Consider the following 14,291-nt stretch of genomic DNA (forward strand, 5'->3'; position numbering starts at 1 on the left):
TTCCAAACAAACCAAGCTCTCTACAAAGTTTCATGATGGCACAAAGTACCCAAAAGAAACGACTTGCCTTCCACCGACACACACTTGATAAGGATCACAAGATGAGTGTTTTATAGAAAATAGGATAGCTCCCCCCAAGACTAGTGCATTATAGAGAATTTGCATTTGAATACAAAATGCACAAGGTGGGATCACCACTTTCACTATATCTAGAAAACACTAGACAAGATCAAGAAATAAACAAGATCCACAAGTGGTATGGAAGACAAAGGGAGTCGATACATTCCCTGGCAAGATAAAAGGCAAATAAAGGCACAAGCCAATGTAAAGATGATCAATAAATTCTACCACACAAGTGAGTACCAATTGTCAAAAGACAAGAAGTAAATGGAAATAATTCCCGGTGGTAGATAGCAAGGATATCCAACATCATCTTTACACCAAACACAACCAAATTGCAACTTGTAGAGCCAACATGCCACCTAGGAACAAGATAATTTACAATATCAATTCTAGGTGACAATATCTCAAATGTACACATTTTCTAGGCTTGTAATATGCACATAGCATATTATTCCCCCATAATGTGATACCAATAAAAACTTAACAAGAGGCAATAAGAGTATCCAACAAGAGATAATTAATGGACTATTTAGAATTTGAATTTCTCATGAGAAGACATACCACATAGCGACTAGATAATCTTGTAATATCAATACTAGATGGTATTACTCATGTAAAAACATTTATAGGATTGTGAGGTGCACAAAGCACATCACTCCCCCATAATGGGATATTCCATTAATCTCTCACAAGAGCCAACTAAGAAATAAACAAGATGCAAAAGGCTCAACGCAAGACACACATGTACATGATGTGCAAACCAACACACACATACTTGATTGCTCAAGATAATCAAGTTGGAAGCACAACATATACAAACACATGCAAGGAACAAAACCAAAACATGAAAGGGGGCAAGTAACTTTCAATGTAAGCAATTTAAGTACAAGTTACCGCAAGGAGGCACATTGAATATAAGATATAAACTTGACGATTCAATTGACTTGGCTTGAGACAATAAGAATGATGAAGTCCCCTTAATTCTTCATAATGTAGCCAAGTCTCCAATGACCTCCAACAACACCTATTGATCAAGTATGAGCTAGTCGGTCCCCAGCCAAGTTGGGTCCTAAGAGGTTAGTCACAATAGGCTTGGCTACCCAAATGGTTCTTTTCTTGACACCACTTTGAGCACCAACAAATTTGGCAAACACATTGCCAGCCTTATCCTTCCCAAGAGAATAGATATCATTAATTAGAATAGGGTTGGATAAGGTACCATTTGTGCATGAAGAAGCAACGTGACCTTTTTCATGACATAGGTAGCAACGTCTACTCTTTACTTTCTTCTCACTTGATTTCTCAACTTGAGAAGCATTTGCTTGAGTTTTCTTGGGAAGATGCCTTTCTTCAGCTTGAGGTTGAGAATGAGAGTGTACTTGTGGCCGCTTCCATTCTTACTTGTCACTAATGGGCTTCTTCTTCAATGGGCAAGATCTAACATGATGCCCTTCTACTTTGCACTTGAAGCAAACAATCTTGGCCGAATTCTTGACTTGTTCTTGGCCCTTCTTTTTGTTCACCTTGGAATTCTTCTTCTTGTTGGAGTTTAATCCAAGTCCACCTTTGTCATTGGGGGATTTTTGCACACTCAAGATATTGTTGAGTGTGGATTTCCCTTCATGACTCTTTTCCAAGTCTTTCTTCAAATAAGTGACTTGGGCCTTGAGCTCTTTGATGTCCTCTACATGGTTAGTCTCAACACAAGTACTAGAGGAAGTATAAGCTTCATCGTTAGAGCAACAAGGCAAGGAAAGCAATTCATCACAAGATGTACCAATATTGTGAGTAGATGAATTACAAGGACTAGCACATGGCAATATAGCATTTTGACTAGAAGTAGTGCTAGTATCCACATGAGCTATCTTTAGCACATTATGGGATACTATAAGATCATCATGAGAGCTTGAGAGCTTTTCATGGCTTTCCTCCAATTTCCCATAATTGCTAGATAGCAACTCAAGTTGAGCCCGTAGCTCAACGTTCTCCTTCAAAATGGATGCTTCACAAGTAATAGAGTTAGTAGCACAAGCATCATCATTAACAACAATAGGAGAGGACAACTTGGAAAGCTCTTTTAAATAAGAAGCTTCAAGTTGATCATGAGACTCGGTGAGTTTGATGAGCTCACCCTTGATGACCCTTGAGCCATTTTCGAGGTGCTCAAAATCCTCAAGGACTCTAGCATGAGCAACTTCAAGCTTAGCATTTTTAGTTTCAAAAACATTGGCCACCTCAAGAGCTCTATCATGAGATTCCTTCACTCTAGATAATTCTAGAGCAAAAGTCTCCTCAAGAGATTCCTTGATGGTTTGTTCAAGTTCAAGAGCTTGAGAGAGGCCAGCAATCTCATTAGCGTAATCACGCTCATGACCTTCCATTTTATCAATGGTGACCTCATGCTCCTCAAGACGAGATTCCAACTCATCAATATATTTCTTGCCCTCAATTGCAATAGACATGATTTCCATGAAGTTGGAATGAGCAATTTTATTCTTAAGAAGAGCTTTAAAAATCATTTCCCCCTTAATTTTTAAGGAGGCAACTTCATTATTCTCTTCATCATAATCAACATCATCATCACTCTTGCCATCATCAATATCATCATAAGATATATTGGGATTGTCGGAGTAATGGGCCACGGGTAGGCCAACCCGAGGCCCAGAACCTTTCAAGACATCGGGGCAGGCTGCGCCCCTCAAGACCCCAAGACGAAGAGCCGCCTTCTAAGGAGCCGACGGCAAGATGGCCGACTGACCACTCACGGCCGAGTCCCAGGGACGACTGCAGGGATAAGCCGACTCCTGACTGGCGACTTCCAGAGAAGCCGGCTTTGGGAGTCGGCCTGCGACTCCAACAAACCCCATGACCTCATCAAGAGGGACGGGGCATGGGAGTGGCTACAGTGAAGCCCACTCCCACCCCTTACCAAGGGCAGGCATGGCCACAACACGCCGTACCCCGGAAGATCTCCGTGCGGCATGGCACTATTGCCATACCGGCCCTAACATCAGCACCATAGGATCGAGTCCTGTACCCACGACGGCTTGTCTGTACGGCCCAAAGGCAGGGTCCCACCAGTCAGTGAGACCCCAGGAGACGGCAAGAGGACCACCAGTTGGACCCGTCGGAAGTCGGCCCCGGGGAGTCGGCCGAGCCCTCCCCCGGGGCCCATGTACCATTAATCAAGATGTGATGGAGAGTGGCAATAGTGATCGCCCGCCAGGCGGCGGGGCTATCGCCACGACCCCATGATCAAGCCCGCGTCATCAGAAGCACGGCTACAGTAATCAGCGGCCGGCAAGACCCGCCCGTGGCGGACGCGGCCTGTCGGCTCTGTACCAGGCCAGTCGGTGGGGCCCACCAGTCGGCGGGCCCCAGCGGTCGGCGGGGAAGACGGAGGCCAGAGGCGCTGACGGCTGGGCCCGCGTCCAGCTGGATTACCATTGTACCCCCGTGGGGTAGGCCTATATAAACCCCCCGGGGCACCCATGCAAAGGGTTGGAACCCATTAGCTCTAGACCAGATCATATAGGAGGGAGAGAGCTAGCCTTGCCCTCTCCTACCTCCAGGAAACAGCTCAAGGAGCAATCGTGTAAACACTTTGCCATAGTGATCATGCGGAGACCCCGCAGAGCAGCAGTAGGGGTATTATCTCCCCGGAGAGCCCTGAAGCTGGGTAAGATTCGCCGGCGTGCATGTCTTCGCCTCATCCCGTTTCCAGGCACCGGCGACGTTCTACTCGCCCCCACCATGATAAGCCATCCTTTGGCATATGTCACACCTAACCCCCGATAGGGATTCAAAGTGGGAGATACCTTTGAAGCCTTGGCCATAAGGCAAAATGCAATAGATGGTGATGTAGGATCCCTTGAAGCACCATTCAAGACCACATCTTGTTCCATCGAGTGTTGGGTTTCCTCTACATTGTTAGCATAACAATTCGAGGAAATATATGCATTTTTATCATGGCAACAAGACATAGTAAACATATCAACATAAGATTTAGTCAAGCAATTTCTACATGATATGCAAGAACTATCAACACAAGCATGTGAAACATTTGGAGTGCTCGGAGTGCTAAAGTCCAAAGATGAAGCATTGCAATAAGAAAGTGATGAAGGATTATTAACAATAAGCCCACTATCATCATTGCAATGTACACCACTACTCACCATGTCATTACCTTGTGGCAACCCACATGTAGGTGAAGTAGAAGAAGTTGAGAAGGCAACACAGACAGAGGTGGAGGGAGAACAATCATCCCCACAAATCTTGGACACACCATATTTATCTTGAAGCTTTGTCCACAACTCATGAGCATCCCAGAACGGCATGAGTTGAAATATAACTACATTGATCAAAGCATCGAAAAGTACATTAGAAGCTTGAGCATTGAGATAAGAGTTTTTCTCATCCTCTAAAGATAATCTTTGGGGATCCTTTGGAGGAGAAAAAACCAATATCTACAATTCTCTCTAAATTTGGGTCCATGACCCTGAAGAGATTAAGCATGCGAATTACCCAAACATCAAAATTTGTGCCATCGAAACTAAGAGTGTCAGAGAATCCTAATCCCCTAGTCAACATCTTTACTCTCTAGGCGGTTAAGCCTTACAAAGAGAGACGAGTCTCTGATACCAATTGAAAGATCAAGGATGTCGCCTAGAGGGGGGGTGAATAGGCCCTTTAAAAAAATAGGTTTAGGCTTGAACAAATGCAGAATAAACCTAGCGGTTAATTTGCCAAGCACAAAACCTAAAACAACTAGGCTCACCTATGTGCACCAACAACTTATGCTAAGCAAGATAAGCAACTATGTGATAGCAAAATATATGACAAAGAACAATATGGCTATCACAAAGTAAAGTGCATAAGTAAAGGCTCGGGTAAGAGATAACCGAGGCACGTGGAGACGACGATGTATCCCAAAGTTCACACCCTTGAGGATGCTAATCTCCATTTGGAGCGGTGTGGAGGCACAATGCTCCCCAAGAAGCCACTAGGGCCACCGTAATCTCCTCACGCCCTCGCACAATGCAAGATGCCGTGATTCCACTAAGGGACCCTTGAGGGCGGTCACCGAACTCGTACAAATGGCAATCCTTGGGGGCGGTCACCGAACCCGTACACTTTGGCAACCCTTGGGGGCGGTTACCGGTACCCGTCAAATTGCTCGGGGCGATCTCCACAACCTAATTGGAGACCGCAGCGCTTGCCCGGAGCTTTACACCACAATGATTGAGCTCCGAACACCACCAACCGTCTAGGGCGCCCAAGCACCCAAGAGGAACAAGCTCAAGGGTACCAAGCACCCAAGAGTAATAAGCTTCCCAACTTGTAACTTCCACGTATCACCGTGGAGAACTCAAACCGATGCACAAATGCAATGGCAAGGGCACACGGAGTGCCCAAGTCCTTCTCTCCCAAATCCCACCAAAGCAACTAATACTAGGGAGGAAAATGAGAGGAAGAACAAGAAGGAGAACACCAAGAACTCCAAGATCTAGATCCAAGGGGTTCCCCTCACATAGAGGAGAAAGTGATTGGCGGAAATGTGGATCTAGATCTCCTCTCTCTTTTCCCTCAAAAACTAGCAAGAATCCATGGAGGGATTGAGAGTTAGCAAGCTCAAAGAAGGTCAAAAATGGGGGCAAAAACGAGCTCAAGAGTTAGGGAACCATTGGGGAAGAAGACCCCCTTAAATAGGTCCCCACGAATCTGCCCATTATGTACAGAATAATATAGGAGCGGTACAACCTCTATGATCAGCGGTACAACCGGTAACAGGCAATAAGCGGTACAACCGGCCCACAACCACCCAACAACCGCACCACAACAGAGACCAGTCTGGTGGTAGAGCGGTACATGACCGGTACAACCTCCGGACCAATTCTGGAGCGGTACAACCACTCCAAACACCGATTGTACCGGTCAAGCTGTACAACCTCTCCATGGAGCTATACAACCTCTCTGTGAAAAACAAGCAATATCAAAACAGCCACAACTTTCGCATACGAGCTCCGAATTCAACGAAACCAAGTTTGTTGGAAAGCTAATGACAAGGGCTAACACAATATTGAGAGAAATATCAATAAGAAGCAAATTAGAAAAGGAACATAATAAAATGGTGAGAACCCTTCCTCGGATAAGACCGGTAAAACCTCCAACACCGAAAACATCATAGAAGACGCATGCGAACTCCGTTTTTGATGAACTCAAGCTTATCATCAAGATGACCATAAGCTCTAAGACTCACAAAAGGAACCAAACAAGAACCAAGAAAGATGATGCAAGGATGCAATGGTTTGAGCTCTCGACTAATGATACGATCAAGGTACTCCCTAGAGAGCCCCCTTGATAGTACGACAATTGATCCTACTGTTGGGGAACGTAGTAATTTCAAAAAAATTCCTACGCACACGCAAGATCATGGTGATGCATAGAAACGAGAGGGGAGAGTGTTGTCTACGTACCCTCGTAGACCGTTCGCGGAAGCGTTATATCAACGCGGTTGATGTAGTCGTACGTCTTCACGTCCGACCGATCCAAGTGCCGAAAGCACGGCACCTCCGAGTTCTGCACACGTTCGGCTCGGTGACGACCTCGCCTTCTCAATTCAGGAAGAGGGGCGAAGTAGTAGATGAGTTCCGGTAGCACGACGGCATGGTGACGGTGTTGGTGAAGAACAATCTCCGCAGGGCTTCGCCTAAGCACTACGAAAACTATGACGGAGGATAAACTAGAGGGGAGGGGTTGCCGGCACATGGCTTGGTGTTTCTTGATGTGTCTTTGTTGCTAGCCCTACCCCTCTATTTATATGTTGAGCCATGGGGTCGAAACTTGGAGTAAAAGCCTCCTCAAAGTCGGTTTCACCCGAAAGGCAAGAGTCCTTCTCGGACTCCAGGGCTAGTCGCCAGGGTTCCCGGCATCTACCCCCTAGATGCCAGGGTTCCTGGCGTCTAGCCTCTGGTCTCCGCAAAACATCCTTTTGCACTTTCCAAAAGCCTCGTGGGCTTTCCCCTTTGGCCCAGATAAAGTGTTCTCGTGCCCAAACATTTCGGGAAACATCCGGAATCCCTTCCGGTGAATTCCGGAACCCTTCCGAAGATCAAACACTACTATCCCATATATCAAACTTTATCTCCGGACCATTCTGGAGTTCCTCGTCATGTCCGTGATCTCATCCCGGACTCCGAACAACATTCGGTCATCAACATACATAACTCATATAGTACTATATCGTCAACGAACGTTAAGCGTGCGGACCCTACGGGTTCGAGAACTATGTAGACATGACCGAGACACCTCTCTGGTCAATAACCAATAGCGGGACCTGGATGCCCATATTGGCTCCTACATATTCTACGAAGATCTTTATCGGTCAGACCGCATAACAACATACGTTGTTCCCTTTGTCATCGGTATGTTACTTGCCCGAGATTCGATCGTCGGTATCTCAATACCTAGTTCAATCTCGTTACCGGAAAGTCTCTTTACTCGTTCCGTAACACATCATCCTGCAACTAACTCATTAGTTGCAATGCTTGCAAGGCTTATAGTGATGTGCATTACCGAGTGGGCCCAGAGATACCTCTCCGACAATCGGAGTGACAAATCCTAATCTCGAAATACGCCAACCCAACAAGTACCTTTGGAGACACCTGTAGAGCACCTTTATAATCACCCAGTTACGTTGTGACATTTGGTAGCACACAAAGTGTTCCTCCGGTAAACGGGAGTTGCATAATCTCATAGTCATAGGAACATGTATAAGTCATGAAGAAAGCAATAGCAACAAACTAAACGATCAAGTGCTATGCTAACGGAATGGGTCAAGTCAATCACATCATTCTCCTAATGATGTGATCCCATTAATCAAATGACAACTCATGTCTATGGTTAGGAAACATAACCATCTTTGATCAACGAGCTAGTCAAGTAGAGGCATACTAGTGATACTCTGTTTGTCTATGTATTCACACATGTATTAGGTTTCCGGTTAATACAATTCTAGCATGAATAATAAACATTTATCATGATATAAGGAAATAAATAATAACTTTATTATTGCCTCTAGGGCATATTTCCTTCAGTCTCCCACTTGCACTAGAGTCAATAATCTAGTTCACATCGCCATGTGATTTAATACTAATAGTTCACATCACCATGTGATTAACACCCATAGTTCACATCGACATGTGACCAACACCCAAAGGGTTTACTAGAGTCAATAATCTAGTTCACATCGCTATGTGATTAACACCCAAAGAGTACTAAGGTTTGATCATGTTTTTCTCGTGAGAGAAGTTTAGTCAATGGGTTTGCCACATTCAGATCCGTAAGTATTTTGCAAATTTCTATGTCAACAATGCTCTGCACGGAGCTACTCTAGATAAGTGCTCCCACTTTCAATATGTATCCAGATTGAGATTTAGAGTCATCTAGATCAGTGTCAAAATTTGCATCAACGTAACCCTTTACGATGAACCTTTTGTCACTTCCATAATCGAGAAACATATCCTTGTTCCACTAAGGATAATTTTGACCAATGTCCAGTGATCTACTCCTAGATCACTATTGTATTCCCTTGCCAAACTCAGGGCCGGGTATACAATAGGTCTGGTACACAGCATGGCATACTTTATAGAACCTATGGCTGAGGCATAGGGAATGACTTTCATTCTCTCTCTATCTTCTGCCGTGGTCGGGTTTTGAGTCTTACTCAACTTCACACCTTGTAACACAAGCAAGAACTCCTTCTTTGATTGTTCCATTTTGAACTACTTCAAAATCTTGTCAAGGTATGTACTCATTGAAAAACTTATCAAGCGTCTTGATCTATCTCTATAGATCTTGATGCTCAATATGTAAGCAGCTTCACCGAGGTCTTTCTTTGAAAAACTCCTTTCAAACATTCCTTTATGCTTTGCAGAATAATTCTACATTATCTTCGATCAACAATATGTCATTCACATATACTTATCAGAAATGTTGTAGTGCTCCCACTCACTTTCTTGTAAATACATACTTCATCGCAAGTCTGTATAAAACTATATGCTTTGATCAGCTTATCAAAGCGTATATTCCAACTCCGAGATGCTTGCACCAGTCCATAGATGGATCGCTGGAGCTTGCATATTTTGTTAGTACCTTTAGGATTGACAAAACCTTCTGGTTGCATCATATACAACTCTTCTTTAATAAATCCATTAAAGAATGCAGTTTTGTTTATCCATTTGCCAGATTTCATAAAACGCGGCAATTGCTAACATGATTCGGACAGACTTAAGCATAGATACGAGTGAGGAACTCTCATCGTAGTCAACACCTTGAACTTGTCAAAAACCTTTTTTCGACAATTCTAGCTTTGTAGATAGTAACACTACTATCAGCGTCCGTCTTCCTCTTGAAGATCCATTTAATCTCAATGGCTCGCCGATCATTGGGCAAGTCAATCAAAGTCCATACTTTGTTCTCATACATGGATCTCATCTCAGATTTCATGGCCTCAAGCCATTTCGCGGAATCTGGGCTCATCATCGCTTCCTCATAGTTCGTAGGCTCGTCATGGTCAAGTAACATGACCTCCAGAACAGGATTACCGTACCACTCTGGTGCGGATCTCACTCTGGTTTACCTACGAGGTTTCGGTAGTAACTTGATCTGAAGTTACATGATCTTCATCATTAGCTTCCTCACTAATTGGTGTAGTAGTCACAGGAACAAATTTCAGTGATGAACTACTTTCCAATAAGGGAGCAGGTATAGTTACCTCATCAAGTTCTACTTTCCTCCCACTCACTTCTTTTGAGAGAAACACCTTCTCTAGAAAGACTCCGAATTTAGCAACAAAAGTCTTGCCTTCGGATCTGTGATAGAAGGTGTACCCAACAGTCTCCTTTGGGTATCCTATGAAGACACATTTCTCCGATTTGGGTTTGAGCTTATTAGGATGAAACTTTTTCATATAAGCATCGCAGCCCCAAACTTTAAGAAACGACAGCTTAGGTTTGTTGCCAAACCATAGTCCATACGGTGTCGTTTCAACGGATTTAGATGGTGCCCTATTTAACGTGAATGTAGTTGTCTCTAATGCATAACCCCAAAACGATAGTGGTAGATCGGTAAGAGACATCATAGATCGCACCATATCTAATAAAGTACGGTTATGACGTTCGGACACACCATTACACTGTGGTGTTCCAGGTGGCGTGAGTAGTGAAACTATTTCACATTGTTTTAACTGAAGGCCAAACTCTTAACTCAAATATTTTACCTCTACGATCATATCGTAGAAACTTTTATTTTCTTGTTACGATGATTCTCCACTTCACTCTGAAATTCTTTGAACTTTTCAAATGTTTCAGACTTGTGTTTCATTAAGTAGATATACCCATATCTGCTCAAATCATCTGTGAAGGTCAGAAAATAACGATACTTTCCGTGAGCCTTAACACTCATCAGACCGCATAAATCAGTATGTATTATTTCCAATAAGTCAGTTGCTCGCTCCATTGTTCCGGAGAACGGATTCTTAGTCATCTTGCCCATGAGGCATGGTTCGCAAGCATCAAGTGATTCATAATCAAGTGATTCCAAAAGTCCATCAGCATGGAGTTTCTTCATGTGCTTTACACCAATATGACCTAAACGGCAGTGCCACAAATAAGTTGCACTATCATTATTAACTTTGCATCTTTTGGTTTCAATATTATGACTATGTGTATCACTACAATCGAGATCCAACGAACCATTTTCATTGGGTGTGTAACCATATAAGGTTTTATTCATGTAAACAGAACAACAATTTATTCTCTTACTTAAATGAATAACCGTATTGCAATAAACATGATCCAATTATATTCATGCTCAACGCAAACACTAAATAACATTTATTTTAGGTTTAACACTAATCCCGAAAGTATAGGGAGTGTGCGATGATGATCATATCAATCTTGGAACCATTTCCAATACACATCGTCACTTCACCCTTAACTAGTCTCTGTTCATTCTGCAACTCCCATTTCGAGTTACTATTCTTAGCAACTAACAGTATCAAATACCGAGGGGTTGCTATAAACACTAGTAAAGTACACATCAATAACCTGTATATCAAATATACCCTTGTTCACTTTGCCATCTTTCTTATCCACTAGACATTCAGGGCATTTCCGCTTTCAATGACCAGTCCCTTTGCAGTAGAAGCACTTAGTCTCAGGCTTAGGTCCAGACTTGGGCTTCTTCACTTGAGCAACAACTTGCTTGCCGTTCTTCTTGAAGTTCCCTTTCTTTCCCTTGGCCCTTTTCTTGAAACTAGTGGTCTTGTTAATCATCAACACTTGATGCTCTTTCTTGATTTCTACCTTCATCGATTTCATCATCATGAAAAGCTCGGGAATCATTTACGTCATCCCTTGCATACTATAGTTCATCACGAACTTCTACTAACTTGGTGATGGTGACTAGAGAATTATGTCAATCACTATTTTATCTGGAAGATTAACTCCCACTTGATTCAAGCGATTGTAGTACCCAGACAATCTGAGCACATGCTCACTGCTTGAGCTATTCTCCTCCATATTTTAGCTATAGAACTTGTTGGAGACTTCATATCTCTCAACTCGGGTATTTGCTTGAAATATTAACTTCAACTCCTGGAACATCTTATATGATCCATGACGTTCAAAATGTCTTTGAAGTCCCGATTCTAAGCTGTTAAGCATCGTGCACTAAACTATCAAGTAGTCATCATATTGAGCTGGCCAAACGTTCATTAACGTCTGCATCTGCTCCTACAATAGGTCAGTCACCTAGCGGTGCATCAAGGACATAATTTATCTGTGCAGCAATGAGGATAAACCTCAGATCACAGACCCAATCTGCATCATTGCTACTAACATTTTTCAACTTAGTTTTCTCTAGGAACATATAAAAATTAAACGGGGAGCAACATCGTGAGCTATTGATCTACAACATAGATATGCTAATACTACCAGGACTAAGTTCATGATAAATTAAAGTTCAATTAATCATATTACTTAAGAACTCCCACTTAGAAAGACATCCCTCTAATCTTCTAAGTGATCATGTGATCCAAATCAACTAAACCATAACCGATCATCACGTGAAATGGAGTAGCTTTCAATGGTGAACATCAATATGTTGATCATATCTACTATATGATTCACGCTCGACCTTTCGGTCTCATTGTTCCGAGGCCATATCTGCATATGCTAGGCTCGTCAAGTTTAACCTGAGTATTCTGCGTGTGCAAAACTGGCTTGCACCCGTTGTAGATGGACGTAGAGCTTATCACACCCGATCATCACGTGGTGTCTGGGCACGACGAACTTTGGCAATGGTGCATACTCAGGGAGAACACTTTTATCTTGAAATTTAGTGAGAGATCATCTTATAATGTATCGTCAATCAAAGCAAGATAAGATGCATAAAAGATAAACATCACATGCAATCAATATAAGTGATATGATATGACCATCATCATCTTGTGCTTGTGATCTCCATCTCCGAAGCACCGTCATGATCACCATCGTCATCGGCGCGACACCTTGATCACCATCGTAGCATCGTTGTCGTCTCGCCAATCTTATGCTTCCATGACTATCGCTACCGCTTAGTGATAAAGTAAAGCATTACAGCGCAATTGCATTGCATACAATAAAGCGACAACCATATGGCTCCTGCCAGTTGTCGATAACTCGGTTACAAAACATGATCATCTCATACAATAAAATTTAGCATCATGTCTTGACCATATCACATCACAACATGCCCTGCAAAAACAAGTTAGACGTCCTCTACTTTGTTGTTGCAAGTTTTACGTGGCTGCTACGGGCTTAGCAAGAACTGTTCTTACCTACGCATCAAAACCACAACGATATTTTGTCAAGTTGGTGATGTTTTAACCTTCGCAAGGACCGGGCTTAGCCACACTTGGTTCAACTAAAGTTGGAGAAACTGACACCCACCAGCCACCTGTGTGCAAAGCACGTCGGTAGAACCAGTCTCGCGTAAGCGTACGCGTAATGTCGGTCCGGGCCGCTTCATCCAACAATACCGCTGAACCAAAGTATGACATGCTGGTAAGCAGTATGACTTATATCGCCCACAACTCACTTGTGTTCTACTCGTGCACAACATCAACGCATAAAACCTAGGCTCTGATGCCACTGTTGGGGAACATAGTAATTTCAAAAAAATTCCTATGCACACGCAAGATCATGGTGATGCATAGCAATGAGAGGGGAGAGTGTTGTCTACGTACCCTCGTAGACCGTTCGCGGAAGCGTTATATCAACGCGGTTGATGTAGTCGTACGTCTTCACGTCCGACCGATCCAAGTACCGAAAGCACGGCACCTCCGAGTTCTGCACACGTTCGGCTTGGTGACGTCCTCGCCTTCTCGATCCAGCAAGAGGGGCGAAGTAGTAGATGAGTTCCGGCAGCACGAGGCGTGGTGACGGCATTGGTGAAGAACAATCTCCGCAGGGCTTCGCCTAAGCACTACGAAAACTATGACGGAGGATAAACTAGAGGGGACGGGGTTGCCGGCACATGGCTTGGTGTATCTCGATGTGTCTTTGGTGCCAGCCCTACCCCTCTATTTATATGTTGAGCCCTGGGGTCGAAACTTGGAGTAAAAGCCTCCTCAAAGTCGGTTTCACCCGAAAGGCAAGAGTCCTTCTCGGACTCCAGGGCTAGACGCCAGGGTTCCCGACGTCTACCCCCTAGACGCCAGGGTTCCTGGCGTCTAGTCTCTGGTCTTCGCAAAACTTCCTTTTGCACTTTCCAAAAGCCTCGCTTTGGCCCAGATAAAGTGTTCTCGTGCCCAAACATTTCGGGAAACATCCGGAACCCCTTCCGGTGAATTCCGGAACCCTTTCGGAGATCAAACACTACTATCCCATATATCAAACTTTATCTCCGGACCATTCCGGAGTTCCTCGTCATGTCCGTGATCTCATACCGGACTCCGAACAACATTCGGTCATCAACATACATAACTCATATAGTACTATATCATCAACGGACGTTAAGCGTGCGGACCCTACGGGTTCGAGAACTATGTAGACATGACCGAGACACCTCTCTGGTCAATAACCAATAGCGGTACCTGGATGCCCATATTGGCTCCTACATATTCT

This window comes from Triticum dicoccoides, chromosome 5A (genome assembly GCF_002162155.2).
Source record: "Triticum dicoccoides isolate Atlit2015 ecotype Zavitan chromosome 5A, WEW_v2.0, whole genome shotgun sequence".
Classification (NCBI taxonomy): Eukaryota; Viridiplantae; Streptophyta; class Magnoliopsida; order Poales; family Poaceae; genus Triticum; species Triticum dicoccoides.